The sequence below is a fragment of the Colias philodice genome, chromosome 1, assembly GCF_061535455.1.
Source record: "Colias philodice isolate Cphi_HAF_F1 chromosome 1, ilColPhil1 Martin Lab GWU primary, whole genome shotgun sequence".
Classification (NCBI taxonomy): domain Eukaryota; kingdom Metazoa; phylum Arthropoda; class Insecta; order Lepidoptera; family Pieridae; genus Colias; species Colias philodice.
Genome location: NC_143086.1, coordinates 5,240,152 through 5,246,903, shown reverse-complemented (window position 1 = coordinate 5,246,903; position 6,752 = coordinate 5,240,152).

The window sequence follows — 6,752 nt, the reverse complement described above, 5'->3', positions numbered from 1 at the left end:
AAACCCTACTTCATAAGTCTCTAATCACGTTTCCATCAAACAAATCCTAAAACACCTCAAAAAGCCCTCTCAAAGTCAATCTATTTTAATTGTCTTTTAAACTCGATACTCTAGTCTACCTCAAAGACTCGCACCGCAATATTTACCAAGTTTCTATAAACAAGGGATGACCTTAGACGACGTTGATCCTCAAACGTTGATAAATCACACGAATACAAACAAAGTTTGTTTGCGCTGTAAGCTCATAGTATAGCCCATAGAACTGTCTAAAAGTTATTTACTACTTAAAAAGAATAACGCTTTTTAAGATGACTTTGGAATAATTTGTGTGTAGTTCTGCCTACTGGTGATTATGGTAGGTAAATTAGTTATTAGTGGATTAAATTTTTTTTTAAGTTAAGTAGGTATATTACTATATTATGTTAAGTTCGAACAATTTAATTATTCTGTTTATAGGTAATGTAAGTAGTTTAAAGTCATTATTCTGCCTCTGGAAAATATATACTGTTTTGTTTATCACTAATTCATATTTGTTATTAAGTATTTAAATGAATTTTTATCGCGAGTTACGTAGATACATATTTTTCAAACATTTTGCAATACCTCTCCCTTTCTTCTATCACGTAGTTATTATAAATTTAAAACTGTACACTATTTATTTAAAATAATAATTATTAGACAAAATTGAAAGACAAACTTATATGCTTAGCTTATATGTATTTAATCAAAAATTAACAACAATTAACGAACTCTATTATGCTCATCATAATCAACTCTACAATGTGTGATGAAAATTGTGATGTGCAATAAAAAACTATACCTACAAACAAAGGAACTGTGTTACCTAAAATATATTTATAAGTACTTAAGCACTGTATAATAATCCATATTACACATTTGTCTTCAACACAATAAAAATGGAAGTCCACAATAAAATCACAAACTTAAAGAACGATGTATCTATAAATATTGAATCGCAGAACCGCAGCCATAATTCACGTGTCCCATTATATAATTCAACTACAATAAAATTCAGAGATATGTCATAAAACTTTTTAATAGTATACATCTGCGTTCAATATCGTACATCTGATGCGAAATGAGCTGCCGGTTCTTTATTATCAGTCACTTCATCAGGTCGGTACCTTTTTATGGTATACCGCCTCGCCTGTGTTCAGTGGTAAGGCAAAATGGAAGTACTGGGTTCGATATAGAGTTGGTACTCTATAGATATCAAAAGATACACCTAGCAATATCTAGCAACAAATTTTTAACAGTCCTAATCCAATAAAATTTTAACAATCCCACACCCCTTCCCATCCCCTACCCGTACTCTCCTTCCCTATCCTCATTCCCTCCCTTCCTCACCCTTTCTACCTAACTCCTTCCAAATCCCTTTGAGGACAGCAACATATCCACTTCCCAGTGGAGTGGATACTTATGGGCGGCGTGTATCGCTTAACACCAGGCGACGCGTCTGCTCGTTTGCTATCCTATACCATAAAAAAAAATGCAAATCCGATCGGAGACAAATCCAATAAACCAAAGATGATTTAAATCTTAGCAAACATTCTCGAGTCGTATAGGGATAACCTATATATTATATTCCTACATCTATGGGGATAACTAACATGACTTTCTAAAAGTAAAGTGAAGTCCCATGTCCCCTAGTGGGGTAAGGGGCAGATGCATTATACATCTGTTTCACTGATCGATTTTCTTTAGGGACAAGTAGGTGATCAGCCTACTGTGTCCTACCAGACCGAGACATTTTTTATTCTTCGTCTCCACCGGGAATCGAACCCAGGACCCCTCGGTGCTACGCTCACGCGTCAACCACTGTACCAAGGAGGTGCTCAAAAGTAAATATATAAAGTAAGACTTTCTTAAAGTAAATATATAGAAAATAGAGCAATAAAGTATAAGTAGGACAGAGGACAGAAGGCTATTTGCTCGAGTAAATCTGATTAGACATATTATGTAAAATGCATCTGCTCTATGTATCGTCAGAGGAAATAGGCCTTAACATTTTCGCAATAGAATGTATGAGAAAACTTACAAATAAGCAAAAACGATAAGAATGAACACTTACTCCATATAACTGGCCATAAGTGGGTCAAGATCGAGTCTGAAGGAGTCGGTTTCCTACAAACATACAGGTGAAACTAATGTAAGCGTGTTAAAAACTGGAAATCACGTTTTTTATTTAATATATCTTCCTAACTTATATTATAGCCTAGGTTTTAAGTAGATTTAAAAAGTATTATCCTACCAAACTCAATAGGTACAAATCATAATTATAATTAATATCACACTTAATATTATATTACCCAACCAAGCAAAAACATAGACCTATTCCACAGACCCACAAAAGCATTCCAAAACTTTCGCGCCACGATAATTTTAATGAATTTCAAAACGAAGTTTGCCTATTTTTAAATTTCGTTCACATCTTAGTCGTTAGTTGCTCATTATTGTCGCGACAATGGGATGGTGCGGAGTTAGGCATTAGAAAGGCAGAATATTCACTAATGACATCCCGACGAGGTAAGGCCTGTGTGCACTGCGAAGAGATTTATGCGCGAGTAAATCTGGCAATTAAAATAAAAAATATAAATCTTTATTTTTAAAATACATGGTATATATATGACTATAGGTACCTGTGCTCTTGAAATAGTGATAACCAGCTAGTGGCGTCTCAAAATTGTATTATAAACATTATATTATATATAGTTATATCTAGTAGGAAAAGGAAAAAAAACTTAATTATCGTAAGACATAAAAATTATTAGCACGATACGGTTTGCACAACTGTTTCTACTGAGAAAAACTTCAAGAAATGAGTAACTAAATTTTGGGTGTAGAATTGTACAAAAGAACATTAAATAATCTAATTATATAGAAACATATGCAAGTAGTAAATACTTACAATAATATATAACTTTAAAGTTTAAATGTAGCCGATTAAAATATAACGCCTTTTTTATTATCAAAAACACATGAACAATTTGGTGACATAATAACGGGCGTTTACAAAAACCTGCTTATAGGCTTAAAAGCACCTGACGAATAAAAGTTATCGCGAGATATTATCGCTTATCGAACCTCATTGATGGGATCACCGCCCTAATCATTGAAGCATCACACATACCGAATACTCTTTGTTTATTTGAACGACAATTATTCTGCCTTTTGAAAACGCACCAAAAAATACTAATGAGTAAAATTAATTATGTAAAAACCTCAATGCTTCGTGTATTTAATGTTTCACACATTGTAACTATAAGAGGCAAAATCTACCTCGCTACGACTTTTCGTTACTTTTAATAATTTTCATATAATTAAAATAAATGTTGTAGTATAATAGCTATGCATATTCAAAAGCACGGTATTAAAACTCTATAGCGTAACTCTTTCTTATAATGAGGTAACTGTTTATTTAAATCGGGACATCAAATTTAACTATTTTATTATAATGGATATTTTACCAGATACATTAATTAGAGTTATATTTCATTTGTTTGTTGTTACGCGTTATAAGTTTTGTTGATGGAGGTATAAATTTAAAGATATAGCCGTTTGTGTTTAAAAAAAGTTGTTAATTTTTGAATATATTTTTATATGGAGAGGTTTTGGTTCATGTTTAGTGTGGTATCTATTTGGTTTAGGTTGTAAAACTACATTGTTACTACAATTTTATAATATTTTTAATAAGATAAGTAATTAAAAATAGGTAATCGGTCTTTTCTAGTAGGTATATGGTAGGCCTCTTACTTGTAATTCACCACCATAAATATATAACTGTTAAAATATTATTATCAAACAAAAATTACAGACGTGCGCGTAGGTAGGTACCTACCTACATAAAAAACAGAACACTAGAAATACATTAAATAACACAGCATTACTTAGGTACCTACGTCTTACTTTATTAAAATTTTAATTTATATTCGAATAAATTATGCACAAATATGCATTACTTCTTTGTCTATTCCATCTCTGCTAATTACAATATTGTGTAAAATAAAAACGCTCCTGTAGAATGAAATGTAACTTGATAAACGTAAAAAGAAATGCAACAAATAGCTCTATATTTCGAATTACGCAAGGCTAATTAAACCCTTTTCAAGAGCTCACATGTAATTAATACGAATAGAAAGGAATATGAAATAATAATATAAGCGTATAAGCCACCTGGATGCACTTAGCCGTCCTTTAAGAACGCGTAACGCCATCTAGCGGCGAAACGCGACATCTGTCCGTGTCGGCAACCGGTGGGACGTGTTAAATGCAAAGACCGACAAAACCGCTTCTAGTCAATATTTACACAAAAATCCCATAATTTCAACCGCCATGCACACAATAGATTTATAAGATAAACATAGAGTAAAATGACTGTAAATAGGATCGACAACATTTTAATATATGGCCTCGTGTTTACTTTGGACCAACTCGTCTCTGTTATGCCTACATGCGTTAATGCTGTACCGTGAAATTATTGTTTTTTGTCACTCCACAGATTAAATATGAATAAAGGACAAAGCGATGTGAACAATTTTTTTTAGTTTATCTGTGGGATTTGGCAACGCAGCTTTCAATGTTTCGGTAATTACCTGTGTATAAATACACGGCAAATATAGGTGTGTTTTTAGTTAACACTTTTAAATGATTAGCAAAATATGTTTTGATGTTTAAAGCGGGGATTGTAGAGGTAATGATTTTTTGGTGTAACATCCTTTTATAAGTACCTATAGGTAATTAGCTAGGAATGTGTGTTTCATTAAAGCGATTATTAAAGTGAAATTGCCAGGAAATTTAATAATATCTACAATTTAGGTAATAGGTATGGACGTTTTAGTAACGCATGAATAAATCGGACTTGAAAATTAACATTTTAGTGCTATTTAGCATTATATACTAATGTGTCAGTATTCTGGCAGGATTCTAACCTTTGTTAATTCCAGTTTTCCTTTGTTTATTATTGATTCATTTAAATTAACTTTTCAAATCCTCCTGTTAAATAAGATGCAGGGGAGAGGTATTTTCTTGAAAAATAGGAATTATTACAACATCTTGCAAAAATTCTTATGTATAATGGTACATACATATAATTACATAAGAGTAGGTAATTTTAGTCGACTAAAAAGTGGCATACTTAATTCGTTTGACACATTCTGTTTTTTTTAATAAAATTTAGTCCAGTAACTTCTAGTACATACACAACTGACAAGTCCTATCATATCCTTTCACCAACAAGTGAAACATACCTCCAAATCCTCATGATTTTAAATATTTAATATCCAAGTGAAGCCAAACGGAATACGTATAGAATATTGTCAAAGGCTGCACCTGAATAAACCCATTCCCATCGCGTCAAAGCCGATTTTAACAGTTTGTGTTTACGGATTACCCTATTGACAAACAGACTTCAAAGCAGGTAATTTTGTATAGATATTAATGCTATTAGAGATAATATGGACGGATGTGGACAATCATTGGACGTCGTCATTTTTTCCGATTCCATTCTGATTTGCTTGGATGGTTTGATTTTGATATATTAATAGTGGTATGAAATTTGCCGTTTTTGTATACCTAGGTAGGTTGAGAATAATACTTTTAATTTCCAATAAATATATATGACACAATTTTAGTACGTTCTAGGTCCTATGATTATCAGAGTAATGTTTAGTGTCGAATTATGTATCTATAGTTGGCAGAATTGTAAGAGTATAATATCTAATATTTTAATTAAATAAGATTATAGGTAGTAAATATATCATTATATTTTCTTAGTTGCTAGATAATATCCAAAACGAACTTAACACATTTGACGGACCATTGCTCGTAGGTACCTAGTTGCATCAAGGCAGATGTCACAGAGATGAAATTCCAGGAGCTAAATATGTTTGTAAATGCTTTGATGTAGAAGTTTCAGTGTTCTGTGACCGATATATAAATTCTGTTCAACTGAAGAAACTTGGTTTGACAACATGAAAGGGCACGTTCGAAGGTTTTACCTTAAGACGCTATGTAGGTATAGTGGAGGCATCTAATAATTGTATTAGTTCTAATACTATGTAGAGAAAATGAAAGATATGGAACAGGCATGTTCTAATAATTTTGAGTCGTAAACGTTTTGTTAACTACAAAATTAAGTTTTATCAAACTCACTTAAAAAGGCGGAACCAATTACATAGGTTTTTAAAATATTGATACTCAGATAGCAAAAGGCTTTTCTTGTTAATAAATGAGTATATCGTGTATGACATAATCACAAATACATTTTTAAAGCGAAACACAATTCGAACGGCGGCGCCCGGTCTGAACCTATCCGATTCCTAAACTACGGACATCAAGCAAGGTTGTAAATTTACATTTACGTTGTCACGTACATTTATTTAGGAATAAACAAAATTTGTCCCGGAAAGACATTTGTATAACTCTGCCACAATGAGCCAACGGTTTATTACCCATTCGTTAAGTTATAGCGGTTTAAGGAACATACTTTTTCTAGCGCGTGGGAGGTTAAAGCTTTGTAGGTATGTAGGCATAAAACAGAAACATTTATCGTGTTCAACTTTCAATCTTAGTTTTCTGAATCCCTATATAATCATTGAGTAACAATTAACAAATCAATCTATCGCCTAACAATCCAGAAAATTCAATTCAATTTCAACAGAAAACTAATGAATAAAATTAACTTTTTCGGGATATAAAGGCTTAACGGGTCAACACGCCGGCTTAAAGTTAGT